This window comes from Panthera uncia (genome assembly GCF_023721935.1).
Source record: "Panthera uncia isolate 11264 chromosome A3 unlocalized genomic scaffold, Puncia_PCG_1.0 HiC_scaffold_12, whole genome shotgun sequence".
Classification (NCBI taxonomy): domain Eukaryota; kingdom Metazoa; phylum Chordata; class Mammalia; order Carnivora; family Felidae; genus Panthera; species Panthera uncia.
Window position 1 is genome coordinate 11,448,692 of NW_026057579.1, and position 14,320 is coordinate 11,463,011.

At 39.5% G+C, this 14,320-nt stretch overlaps 1 long non-coding RNA gene across 2 annotated transcripts; it reads left to right on the forward strand.

Annotated features, from left to right (window-relative positions):
* The first annotated feature begins 7,411 nt into the window (after positions 1–7,411).
* Positions 7,412–13,197, forward strand: LOC125937295 (uncharacterized). Of its 2 annotated transcripts, none has more exons than XR_007462343.1 (4): positions 7,412–7,523; positions 7,602–7,797; positions 8,333–8,458; positions 12,730–13,197. It is a non-coding gene; the product is annotated as an uncharacterized LOC125937295 (long non-coding RNA). The 2 variants fall into 2 exon arrangements; XR_007462344.1 differs by lacking the exon at positions 12,730–13,197 and adding an exon at positions 11,270–11,402.
* The last annotated feature ends 1,123 nt before the right edge of the window (positions 13,198–14,320 follow it).

Here is a 14,320-nt window from a genome sequence, read left to right on the forward strand (position 1 = left end):
AGGTAACACAGTAGTCAATGCACACTCATCCTGGTTTTGAATAAACTATCATTATTCTATTTAATCTTATCAGCTGTGTCTTTTACTAATCTTTGCTCCCTTGTTCCTCTCTCCTCTGTGAATTTTTCCTTACCAGAGAAACATGTTTCTGGTCCCCAGTATCATCTCTTTCTCTTTCTCGGTCAGTTAGTTCACAGAGATGCTTGCTTCCCAAATTTCTCCAACACCCACTTTTTACAAAATCAAGCAAAAACAAAACAAACAAAACTAATACAGAATGCAGCCAATTCTCCTTTATTTCTTTTCTTGTCCATATGTTTTTGGTAACCAAGGCCAAAGCATGGTCAGTATAGTTTTGCCTGGAAGATTCCATCAACGCTTTTAATGTAAATTATCACTATTGCAGATGATTAACATTTATATTTCCAGCTTACACCTCTCCTCTGAACTCCAGAGCTGTATATTCAACTACTCCTTGACCTATCTCAAGGTACTTTACGTATCCCAAAAGTACTTTATTATTTTTTTTAATGTTTATTATTTTGAGAGACAGAGTGTGAGTGGGGGAGGGGCAGAGAGAGGGAGACACAGAATCTGAAGCAGGCTCCAGGCTCCAAGCTGTCAGCTCAGAGCCCAACGTGGGGCTCAAACCCACAAGCGGTGAGATCATGACCTGAGCTGAAGTCAGCTGCTTAACCGACTGAGCCATCCAGATGCCCCCCAAAGGTACTTTAAACTCCAGATATCTGAAACCAAAATAATGTTCTTTTCCCAAACCTCTTCTCCAGTCATTCATATTTAAACAAATATCACTGCTATTCATTTCCTAAAATATGTATTTGGAGGTTAAAAAATTTTTTTTCTAACATTTATTCATTTTTGAAAGGCAGAGAGAGACAGAGCATGAATGGGGAAGGGGCAGAGAGAGAGAGGGAGACACAGAAGCAGAAGCAGGCTCCAGGCTCTGAGCTGTCAACACAGAGACCGATGTGGGGCTTGAATTCACGGACCGTGAGATCATGACCTGAGCCGAGGTTGGACACTTAAGCAACTGAGCCACCCAGGCACCCCTGGAGTTTTTTTTTTTTTTTTTAAGTCGATAGACTTAATTTCATAGAACAGTCTTTGATTTAAAGAATAATTGAATAGGGGTGCCTGGGTGGCTTGGTTGGTTGAGCGTCAGACTTCAGCTCAGGTCATAATCTCGCAGTTTGTGAGTTTGAGCCCCGCATCAGGCTCTGTGCTGATAGTTCAGAGCCTGGAGCCTGCTTCCCATTCTACGTCTCCCCCTCTCTCTGCCCCTTCCCTGCTCATGCTCAGTGTCTTTTGGTCTCTCAATAATAAATAAATGTAAAAAAAAAATTAAAAAATTGACTAGACACTACAGAAAGTTCCCATATTCTTCCTCTCTTCCTGCCCTCAGTTTATCCTATTGTTACTATTTTGCATTGATGTGGTATATTTGCTATAATTGAGGAAATAATATTGATATATTAATAACTAAATTACATTGGTTACATTAAGGTTCATGCTTTGTACTGCATAGTTCCATGGGTTCTGCCACATGCATGACAGAATGTGTGCACTTACAGTCTCATACAGGATACTTTCACGGCTCTGAAAACACCCATTGCTTCCCCTACTATCCTCACATTACATTACATTTCCCCCCACTCTCCTGCAACTACTGATCTGATCTTTTCACTGTCTCCATAGCCTTGCCTTTTCCAGAATGTCATATACTTGGAATCAGACAGCATGTTAGTTTCTTTCACTTAGCAAAATGCAGTTAAGTTCCTCCATGTCTTTTTTCAAACTTGACAGATCATTTCTTTTTATTGTTAAGTAATATTCCAGTAAATAGATGCACCTTAATTTGAATTAGTCATTCGTTTGTTGAAGGACATTTGATTGCCTCTGATGTTTGGCAGATGTGAAAAAACTGCTATTAACATCAGTGTGCAGGTTTCTGTGTGGACATAATTCTTCAACTCATTTGGATAAATACCTATGAACACAATTATGGATGTGTTAGACCACATTTAGCTGTGTAAGAAACTGCTGAGGTGAGTTCCAAAGTGGCTATATCATCTTCCATTCGCACCAGCGATGAATGAGAGGTCCTGTTGCTCCATATTCTTTCCAGAATTTGGAGTTGTCAGTGTTTTCGACCTCAGCCATTTTAACAGGGACGTAGGGGTATCTCACAGTTGACAGCCATCTTCTTTTACGAAGCAGAATCTTCAGCCTTCTTTGACACCTTTCTCTTCCTTAGTGTCTATCGCCAGTCTTTTCTGCAATTTTTCCTTTTACATGGGTTTCCACTTTATCTACTCTTCATCTTCATGGCTGCTACCCTAGTCCAATCTATCGTTACTTCTAAATTACCTCCAGGCTCTCTTGCCTCTTTTCAAAAACATTTTTTTAATGTTAATTTATTTTTGAGAGAAAGAGAGAGACCATGGAGGAGGGGCAGAGAGGGGGACAGAGGGTCTGAAGCAGGCTCTGTGCTGACAGCAGAAAGCCCTATGAGGGGCTTGAACCCAGGAATTATGAGATCATGACCTGAGCTGAAGTCAGCTGCTTAACTGATTGAGCCACACATGCACCCCAGCCTCTCAACCTCCTAAATGATGCAACCACAGCAGTCTTTTCAAAAAAAATCTAATCATGTAACATCTCCAAAACTTCCCCAAAACTTCCCAATAGGTTTGCATTGTGCTTAAGATAGGACCAAATTTTTTGTTATGGCCAAAGTGTTCCATGTGGCTGTTCTCTTACTTCTTCAGTTGCATCTGGAACCATGCCCCTACACTCTCTGCACTAACCGCACTAGTCCTACTGAGAGCCGTGAAAGCACTGGCGGTGATGTTCCATTTTGCTAAGTATTATATTCATCCCTACCACCATCCATTTTCCCCAACTCCCCTTGCCTGGTTTATTCTTACTCATCCCATCTACTCTAAGAACGGTTGTCACATCTCAGGGAATGTTCCCCTGAGCTTACCACAGAGATGAGTTCTATTATCCTTGCAAAATACCATATATCTCGTGTGAAAGTTCTAACATTACATGTGTTTTTATGATTATTTGATTGATGTCTGTCTCTCACGCTCGATTCTGAATTAGAGGAGGGGTTTGCACTTTTGCTTATTTATTTTAAATCAGTACATCCTTAGCAACTAACACATGGTGTTGCACTAAGTAGATGCCTGGCAAAAATGTGTTAAACAAATGCTTTGTGCTAGCCGATAATGAGATTTATCAGTCAGGAAGTGAAACTTAGGGGCCTAGGAGCTATATAGGCAGAAAAATCTAGTTGGCAATTGGATGTAAGGCAAGAGAAAAAGAGGGAAGGAAAAGAAAACTATCATTTCTGATGCACAGTGCGTTCTTTTTCTTCTCACACTTAAGGAGCATTTAGGGAGGTAAAGGCTACCTAGGGGAAATTTTGGGGATCTGAAAAATCATGGTAGTTTTTCAAATTTTATTTAATATCTTCATCAAAAAAATCAAACTACTGCTCTCACTTCCCCTATAAGTCCAGGAGGTTTTATGTTTTTCCCCCTTAGTTTTTCTATTTGGATGAAATACAGAATGTATGGTTTTTAATCAGCCTGTTCGTGTGCAATTCTCCCTTAATCATGACGCCTCTCTCCTTGTATTACCCCCAAGATAAAGAACACAAGTGTATGTATGCTACGGCCCAACAGGTTACAAGGAACTAATAAAAAACAGCCGGTTGCCATTCTTTCAAGTCCATTCCCAGATGTCTCTTCCACACACTAAGGTTATTTGCATGTGCTGAGAAATGGCTAAACCTCCAACCACATTGTGCCTTTAGAGTATTTCTCTCACTCTAAGTAAAGGATCTGCCATTTCCTCAGAGAGCTGTAAAGTAGCCTGTGCGGTCTCTGCCCCTTGAGGAAGCTGGTGAATTATTAATTAAGGCAATGAGAAAGAAGTGTGCCTGGGATTTTTTTTTTTTTTTTTTTTGTCCCCCAGGACTCATCATAAAGTCTTTGGACATGCATTCTTAACTCTGATAGAGGTAGAGTCTCAATGAAGTCCTGTGCTCAGGCTGGCTTAGGCTGAGCACTCACATTCATAGCTTAATTCCAGGCTGGAAGTGGGTGGGGATAAACTACAGTACAGAGAATTATTGACAAAGACTTTTTAATTTTTTTTAAATTTATTTTTGAGAGAGACAGTATGAGCTGGGGAGGGGTAAAGGGAGAGAGGCCAGAGGATCTGAAGCAGGTTCTGTACTGAAAACAATGAGCCCGACATGGGGCTCAAATTCACAAACCTTGAGATCATGACCGGAGCTGAAGTCGGATACTCAACCAACTAAGCCACACAGGCGCTGCAACAAAGACTTTGGAGAGACACTGTTTATTTCAGTGGAGGCTGGCCTTCATTCAGCTATCCATTTGCCTGTTCACTTCAAAATTTCTAAAATAATTTTGGGTGCCAGCTATATGCAAACCATGGAACTAGCCACATGGACATAAAAACAATTTCTTTGGCTTACAAATTATGAAGGCCCTGCACGAGCAGTGGGCTAGTGCCCTGTGTTAAGGGAGCCTCAATGAGGAGTATGCACTGGGGACAGGTAACACAGCGCTCCATGATTTGGGCCCCATCCTGCTTATTCCTTATTTCCTGTTGTTCACCTGGCTGGTGGTTTTCCAAATTAGCTGAGAGGAGATGCAGAGAAGGAAATGGGAAGGGGCAGGCATACCTCAGCAGGCAGGCCTCCAGTCTTTCACTCCTGACCTTTGATTAAAGTGCTTTTGTTTTACATATTGTACTCCTTCATCTGATCTGATTGAAAGGAGTCAGCGACTAATACATTTGAAAATGATGATTCTAGCACAGACCATCTTTTCTCATCAGACTGCTCATCATATTGTCTGCCTCCCTCAATAGTATACACGTTACATAGTTTGCATGTCTTTGCTTATTGTTTCTCTTTTCTTCTTCCAACTTGGAAAGCTCTTTCCATTTTCTCTATTTACCTACCATGTATCAGCCCAGGGGAGAGCCCCCTTCCAAGGCTCAGTTCCATGGAAGCTTTCTTAGTAACTCTCACCCGAGTCTGCAGTTGTTTTCTTTCAATCATCAAAATGTTGAGCAAAGTGCTAAGCTCCTATTGTGCCCTTGGTAGATATGTGTGGGCTGAATGAGGATGTAAAAGGACAAAACAGAAAAGAAGCTGTGATGTTATCTGAAGGACAACCCCTTGGAGTTCAGCTGTAGGACACACACCGACTTTCATGTTTTAATCTGACTTTTGGAAAGTTTGTACAATTTCATTTTTTATTTAGAAGATTAAGAGTGGGAGAGGAGTAAAGGAAAAACTAAATAGGTTTCTTCAATAGAAAGCAATTCTAATGTCTAAGAGCTATGCCATACTCAGGACTCTGGAGTATCTGTTTAGCTTTAAAGAAGGACTTTAATTCCCTGCCCTGGCCAGTCTGGCAAATACTAGAGCTCTTCTGAGAATTTTACAATTTCTAAGGAAAGGTTGCCTTTGGTTATAATCTAGTTTCTTCTATTTCAACAACACAGCAAATGTTTACTGTGTATCTACTTACTCTGAGGAGTAGGAGGGAAATGAAATTGAGCGAGACATGGTTTTGCATCTGGAAACTCACAGTTTAGTGGAGACACCACCACAAAGAAACACCGCAGCCCATGGCAAGGATTTGAGTGGAAGTAGAAAGTGCAATAATAAATAGAGGAGGGAGAGATTAGTTTTGTCTGAAGGGAATCCCTAGCAGACCTGATAGAAGAAGCATTGCCTAAAGACGGTGGAGAAATTCCATAGGGGGAAATGAGGTCAGAGTATTGAAGGCTTGGGGGACAGCATGGGAAAGGCAGAGTCAGGAAACTGTAGGAAATGTTTGTGATGCAGCGAATCACATATGTGACCACAGCACCAGTTACAAGGGGAGTGGCATAGGAGACGTAACATGGAAAGTTGGCTATAGCCAGTTCACACAGGATAATTGATTTTATTTTATGCTCAGTCGAGGGCCATTTAATGTTTTCAGAAGGGAGATGACTGATACTATCAGCTTCGGGTTTGGAGCTAACTTTTGGCGACAAGACAGAAGAAGAGAGTATTCAGGAAACCACTGGAATGCTACTGACAAACCTATGACTACTAGACCCAGGACAACGGCAAGGAGACCAGATTGAAGGACTGGGGGGTGAGAGATACCCCAGGAGCCAATGGACAGGATTTGATATCACTTGCATGGGAGTGTATCTTTAATACAAAGGTAAAGTTCTTGAAGATGTCTCCAAAGTTTTGAGCTTGACATACTGGGGGATGGTGATTCTATTTATTGAGATACAGAATGTAACAGAGGAAATATGGGGTAGAGAGGAGTAGAATAACTAGTGGAAGAAGATGGCGTGTTTGGTGGTACACATATTAAAATTTCAAACACCTATAAGTCATCTATGAAATGATGTCCCATGGGTAATTAAAGATGCCTCAGGAGTGAGGAGCATGTTTGGGAATCATTACTACAGTGGCAATTAAGTCATGGGGAAGGAAAGGCAAAGAAAGAGACTAGAACCTTTACAGATACTTATAGAGAGTCTGGCTGGAGAAAAAGACTAAGTCCAATGATGACACTAGGAGAATGCTCTACCAAGGAGGTCAAGAGAGTTATGAACAGCAGACAGAATGAGTAGAAAAAGAATGTGAAGACTTGAAATTGCAAATCAGGCAGATACGAATGATTTAGAAAAATAATTTCCCTAGAGGACATAGAGGGTGGAACTCAGATTGCATGAGGCCAAGGAGTTAACGAAAGGGAGAAAATGGGACAGGAGCTTGAGGAGGAAGAAGGAAGGGGCCAATTCTTGGAATACATTTTGTCTGTATTCTTTTCTGTTTTGTCATTTTACTCATTCAGCCCACACATATCTACCAAGGGCACAATAGGAGCTTAGCGCTTTGCTCAACATTTTGATGAAAGAAAACAACTGCAGACTCACTTGTAGGTGAAGGAGAAGGAATGAAAGAATCATCACAGAGAATGAACTACACATTAAATTAATAATAATCATGCTGTAGAAAGAAGCCAATATAAGCCAATAAAACTAGACCTCTGGCAAAAAACAGACCCAAAGGATAAGAATGGTGGAAAACAGATAGGCTGATTTAACATCAACGGGCATCAGAGAGCTCTGCCGGAAAAGGATATTAGGCTCCTTAAGTAGTTTTGATCACAGCAGTTTGGGTCACATATGGTGTGCACACACTTGGAGGGAAACCAACTAGCAACAGGGTTATCTTCAAGGCAAGACCAAGGAGGGGCTCAACAAGTGAGCCTGGGCACTAGCCACTCCCCATACTATGATGACATGATAATGACAGGAAGTGTGGCCTGATATAGTTCCAGCAGGAGCCTGGAGAGAGTAAAGAAAGAGAACAAAGGAGGGAGATGTTTGGAGTTCAGCAAAAGCACATGACTCCAAGCTGGTGTTCTGACATTATCCAGGTATTACAGTCTTGTCACCTCATTCTGATTTTGGTCAAAATCCGTACTAAATTAGAAATCATGTCATTGTGAAACCAGGTGGCTCACTAATTTACTAGTCAACGTGACTGAACGGAGTCAGCCTTGAACGAGAGAATGGGGATGTGTGACTCTCCTGGAAGCCTGGAGAGGGGATTTGCCTCACAGAAGCCAGAAGAGCCTACTGCTTAACTCCCTGCTCTAACTCAGAGTCCAGGAGTTACTAAAACTTCTCTATCTGAAGAGGTGGGGAAAGGTAATCAGCAGATGGGCAGAGAGGAAGGTATGAGAGGCTGAGGTGACGTAGGTTGGGGAAAGAGATTCAGTCCCAAATACGAGTAAAGAGAGTCACTGGATTGGAATGAGGCAGAACAAACAAGGAGAAGAGGCAGAAAGGGATGATTCAGAAAATCTTTGAGGCTGAAAGGAAGGGAGCTGAGAGATCCATTGACCTTAAATTTCTCTAAAACTGTTGATGTGGGTAAAAGTTTAAGAAGCTGGAAAGAACTAAAAAGGTTTCAACTGTTCCTGTGGGGCATTCAGTTAAGTGGGTGGATTACTGGGTGGGTTACTGGGACTCATGAGCAAGAGCTTAGGGGTAGAAAATGCTAGTCAGGAGAGCTGAAGGAATGGATGGTGGCCAGGAAGGGCCAAAAAATGGAAGAAGGTAAAGGGCTGGATGTCTGAAGGATGGGCTCAGTTACAGTCAGAATGGGACAGCAAGGAAAAGATGGAAGGACTGCATTCCACAATGCAAATCAACATTAGAAATCTATGTTGTACTTCTTCAGCTGGGTCAAGAGCTCCTTGAGTTATCTCAGTGACTGCTGCCATCAAGAGGAAGTACAAAAAAGGTGGAAGCAGAAATTCAAATGTTGAAACAGCTATCCAATAGAAATATAAGGTGGATCTATCTTGTAAGTACTTAAACATTTTTTTTAATATCCATAATAAAAAAGAAAGAAGACTTAATAGGTTTTATTTAGCCCAAGGTATCTAAAACATTATCAATTCAGCTCTTAATCAGCATAAAAGTTACGAATGAGATAATTCACATTATTTTTCCTACAAAGTCTTTCGGATCTTGTGTGTATCAATCGCTGTCATCACATCTCAACTTGGATGCTAAATTTTTATCAGAAATATTTGACCTCTACGGAGATTTCATTTAATTCACTGCTGAGAAAGTAGATTCACGTACCCAGGTTGTTTCAAACCCAATTACATTTTGGAGAGTTTTAAAGTTTAAATTTATGTTAACTAAAATGCAATAAACAATTCAGGCTCTGAATCACAAAGCCGTATTCAAGTGCTCAGCAGCCACATGTGGCCAGTGGCTGTGGTATTGGATAGTGCCTGCATATTTGCCAACAGCTAATATCATTAAGAAGCTATTGATCGCTCCTGGGGTTTATGTACTGTTTTATGGAGATTAAGAGGTGAGAACTGGACACTGCCCTTTGGAAGATAAAACCACGAATGCATGAGAGTATGGGCATCTGATTCTCCTAGTCTGGGAAAGTGCCAGGAGACACAGACCGGCATTGTCATAACCAGCCATGAAGAGAGTTACCATGTTTTCTCTCACATACAGAGGATTTATAAAGCTCACCTCTCTTCTAAAAGTATATCCCTGCCTTAAGCATAAAATGCAAATGAGGATAACTGTATTATCAAATGGCTCACTCTATTTTCCAAGTCCTTTTGCTAGACCAGGCCATTGATGAGAGGCTTCTTAGAATTACCTTCCATTTTCCTTACTTGAAAAAATATTTGACTCTTGTTCTTGCACCAATTAGTAAGCTTGGATAAAAGGAATTGGTGTAAAGGAGAGAGATCTGCGTTGTTGTTAGTGTGATTTATGCTGCCTGCTCTGTATCACCTGTATATGGCTCATAATCAATTTGCACATAAAGTTGATTGAGCTCTATGGGAATATTTAGATGAAAGAAACTCTGTAAATGCCAGGTATTTATTACGTTCATTATGGTCATATAATGTGGTAATAACAGAAATGTTACAATTGATTTAATGGCGCTCTGTACTTTGAAGCACATCTTTAGAATTATTATTGTAAACTTACTTCTTGAATTTTTATATTATTTCATGCCTGCTGTTTCATCTATGAGCTTTCTTGTATAGTGACCAGATGCTGAGTAGATTTAGTTGCTTTCAGAGATATATCATGGTGTCCTACACACACGATTTGCAAAGAACAACTGCATATATTGTCTGATAATAGTTTGTACAGTAGAAAGGACTGTGTGATCAGTCCTATTTTAGAAACAAGAAAAGTGAGGTGCAGAGATACGTAGTTTAAGATTACATAATTAGTAAATGGCTGTGTGAAGACCAGTACTCATCCCTACCCTCACCTTTTTCAGTGTTTTTGTTTTATTGTTTTCCATTTTTATGGAGGAATACCAACATATATCACTATATAAGGTGAAGGCCTGTAGCACGGGGGTTCAATTTACATCTATTCTGAAATAATCACCATGATAGGTTCAACCAGCATTCACCTTCCCATACAGATACAACAAGAAGGAAAGAAAAAAGAAAAAAAATATCTCCTTGGGATGGGGACTCAGGAGTCAATCTCTTAACAACTGTCCTATCACATGGCAGAGCTGACTGTAGTCATCATGTCGTACATCACATCCCTAGTACTCAGTCATCTTACAACTCAAGTTTAGTATTTATCCTTTTTTCCACAAATTCGCAATATCTAAGTTATGTGTTAATGAGTAATGTTCCGGAAAAGCAGTATAAAAGAATGGCTAACACACAGGCTTGGAGTTGTCATGGCCCCTGTTCAGATCCCACTCTGCCACACACTACTACCTACTGGTACTGCCAGAGCCCTGGTTTCTTCACTCATGAAAGGGGAAATAGTAAAAATTAAATGAGATTTTTGTTTAACATTGAGAGTATTGCCCAATCTTGATTTTAGGTGAAGAACATGAATCTTTACAATGGCTTATTACATAAATAACATGGAGATATTAATATTAGGTAGAATACCACAGTGACCTCAATGGCTATGCCACCTGAACACTTCTCTCTATCAACCACATCCCAAGCCACTAGGCCACTTACCCCCTACCTCCCGACCCCATTAGTCTCTTTTCAAAGCTTTGAACCTACTAAGCGCTTTTCCCTCCACAGAGCCTTTCTAGACACTGGTCCTTCTGCCCAGGATATTGTCGAATAGGCTCCTTTCTGGGTCCTTCCTTCCTTCCTTCCTGTCTCAGGTTCAAAGTCACCACCTCACAGAGTCCTTTCATGACTGCCCTATCTAAGGAGACTACCTTCATCCCCAGCTATCTCCTATTGCTGGTCTCTCTGCTCCTTCACAGCTAATCTTGCACTTTGTCATTAAATTTTATTATTTATTGAATGCCACTCGCTTGTCCACATAAGATTTGCCCAGAAATATTCTGAGAACTGTATGTAGTGTGCATCTGTGTTTGAATATATATATATATCCATTTAGAATTTTGCTTTAATAAGCTACCATTTTACTGTGGACATTTTTCAGGTCATTAAAAATGTGGTTATGACCTAGCTTTTAATGTTTGTATATTATTTGGTCACATGGATCATTTATTTAACTACTTATTTAACTCTTACTACATATCTTCATGTTTTAAAACCTATTTTAAGAAGCATTGCTATGAATATGTTTGTACAGATGTCTCCATTTACATCTTTGATTATTTTTTTAGGATGCACTATGGGAAGGTGGACTTACAGGATTAAAGACTGGCTACCTATTGCCACATTTCTTTCTGGAGAAATTATAATAACGTATATTCTTGTGACAGTGTTTGAAAATACCTATCTTACATACAGTGAAGAACAACGAACTTTATTCTTCATCAATAATGCCATTTTATAGGCAACAAATAACATTTTTTTGTTAAAAATGTTACATCTTAAAATTTTTTTTTAATGTTTATTTATTTTTGAGAGAGAGAGAGAGAGAGAGAGCGCGCGCCAGGGAGGGGCAGAGAGAGAGAGAGAGATACAGAATCTGAAGCAGGCTCCAGGCTCTAAGCTGTGAGCACAGAGCCCTACACAGGGCTCGAACTCACAAACCGTGAGATCATGACCTGAGCCGATGTCAGACGCTTAACCAACTGAACTACACAGGCACCCCTGCAACAAATAACATTTCTTATTTAACTTGCATTAACTTGCTTAATCAGAAGTAATCATATTTGTATGTTTATTAGATATTTGTATTTCTTCTATCAGTGGGCTTTTGCTCACTTTCTTATTTTGGTTTTACGTTTATAAAGTCAATTTTATATTAATATTAGCCAGTTGTCCACAACATTATTGCAGATTTTTCCAATTGCTTGATTTTTACATTCGTCTATATTTTAACTTTTTTTTAAGTTTGTTTTTTGAGAGACAGAGAGAGAGAGAAAGAGAGAGACAGAAGAGAGTCAGCGAGAGAGAAGAGCGAGAGCGACAGCGAGAGAGAAGAGCAGAGAGCGGAGAGCGAGACAGAGACACAGAATTAGTGAGGGAGGGGCAGAGAGAGAGAGAGAGAGAGAGAATCCCAAGAAGTCTCTGAACTGTCAGTGCAGAGCCTGATGTGGAGTTTGAACTCACAAACTGTGAGATCATGACCTGAGCCCAAATCAAGAGTCAGATGCTTAACCTACTAAACCACCTAGGCATCCCTAAATTTGTTTATATTTTTGATGGATAGGCCTTTGGAATTTCTGTACAGTCAAACTGACTGGACTTTTTATGGTCTTTTCACTTCCTATGTATTTAGAAGGTCCTTACAAATGACTGAATCAGTTAAATATCATTTTTCTTGGACATATTTTACTTTTTTGCCACTTGTGATTAAACTCTTTAGGTCTTCTAAAATATATCCTGAGGTATGGTATCATAGGATATATTCTAATTTGTCTTTTCTTAAAAATAGAAAATAACTCTGTATTTTCCAAAAAATCTATTTCCTCCTCATTGGTTTATGATGTTTTACCACACATCCTGTTCTCATCATGTATACAGGATGGCCAGGTGGAAACTTAACACTGGTGCCTTTTTTTCTATAACTACTTTAGGTTTCAATCATTCTTAAATATCTAGTAGGACGATTTTCCCCTCTCAACTTTCCTTTCTCAAAAAATTTTCACCTGTTATTACTTGTTCATTCTTGCAGATAAAGAGCCATCTTGTCCACTCTGGTTAGCTGGATAACGTCCCTCAAAGATATCCAGGCCCTAATCCTTGTAATCAGTGAATGCTACCTTATACAGAAAAAGGGTCTTTGCAGTTATAATTAAATCAAGGGCCTGGAGAAGGGTCCTTCTGGATTATCTAGGCAAGCTCTAGAGGTCGTCGCAAGAGCTTAACAGGGAGGCAGAGGGAGATTTGACTATAGAGAAGAAAGCCATGTGATGCTGGAGCAGAGAAAAATTTGAAGATTTATGCTCCTGGCTTTGAAGATAAAGCAAGGGGCCATGAGCCACGGAACACAGCTCTGGAAGCTGGAAACAGCAACTCTTCCCTAGATCCTCTCAAGGGACAAGGTCTTGCCAACACCTTGAGTTCAGCCCAGTGAAACAGATTTTGGACTTCTACCTCTCCAACTGTGTAAGAATCAATATATGTTCTTTTAAACCAACAAGTTTGTGGTAATTAATTACAGCAGCCATAGGGAACTAATATACCAATTTAATAAAAAAATGTTCATGAGATATTTTTGAATTTTATTAATGCCATTCATTAATATGTGAAGAATTGACATATTTAAATATTCAATGTTTCCTTCCAAGAAAGTGTATATTTTACTTTTGATTAAAATTGTGTAGCTTTTTGAGAAATTTCTTGCACTAGTATTTTCCAATGAAAGAGTTTTCATTTTTCAGAGAATCAGGAGAATGGTTTTTATAAAGCGACTGTACAGAGCATTCCTCTGTAAACATAAGCACAGAGGGAATAGGAGTGCCATTAAGATTGGCAGGAGTTGGGCATAACAGGTCAACTTCAATAATATTATATAAGGAGAAACAATTTGGTTCTTTAAAAGAGGTTAGCATAAAGGGATAAACTTACAATTTCCCCCAAGTTATTTTATTCTTTTGAAAGTCTCTTCTGTGAGCAAATTTTGTTCATTATATGATTACAGATGATGAATAAATGGAAATATAAAGCTGCATTATCTCTCTAAAGTACAATTTCTACAACACTGCATTAGAATATACCCTAAGTAGTTCTTAAAGACTGAAATCATGTTTTTCACAAAAGACCTCATAATTCTGAAGTTTCTGGAATTTTATTCACAGGCATTTTCTTTGATAAGCATTTGATATTTTACTGTCCTTATTTTGATAACCAAGTAACTATTACGTTAAAAAGTTTTTCATATTTCAGAAATATTTATGGGATGAAATTCTGATATGTCAGAGTGGAGTTACATGTTTTTAATATGACTTACTGAAACATTTTGCTCAGGTAACTTTTTATAGTAGGTGGTTCCAGTAAGTGAACATCAGAATCCTATAAGAAATTAAAAAAAAAGTGCAGATGCCTTGGTCTTCCCCAAAATGTCCAGAAGGGAGTAAAAGCATTTGTCATTTTATTTATTTATTATTTATTTATCATATGTTTCTTGATTTCTTGAGAGAGAGAGAGAAGTGAGGGGAGGGGCAGAGAGAGAGAGAGGGAGAGACACAGAATTCAAAGCAGGCTTCAGGCTTGGAGTTGTCAGCACAGAGCCCGATGTGGGGGTCAAACTCAAGAACCATGAG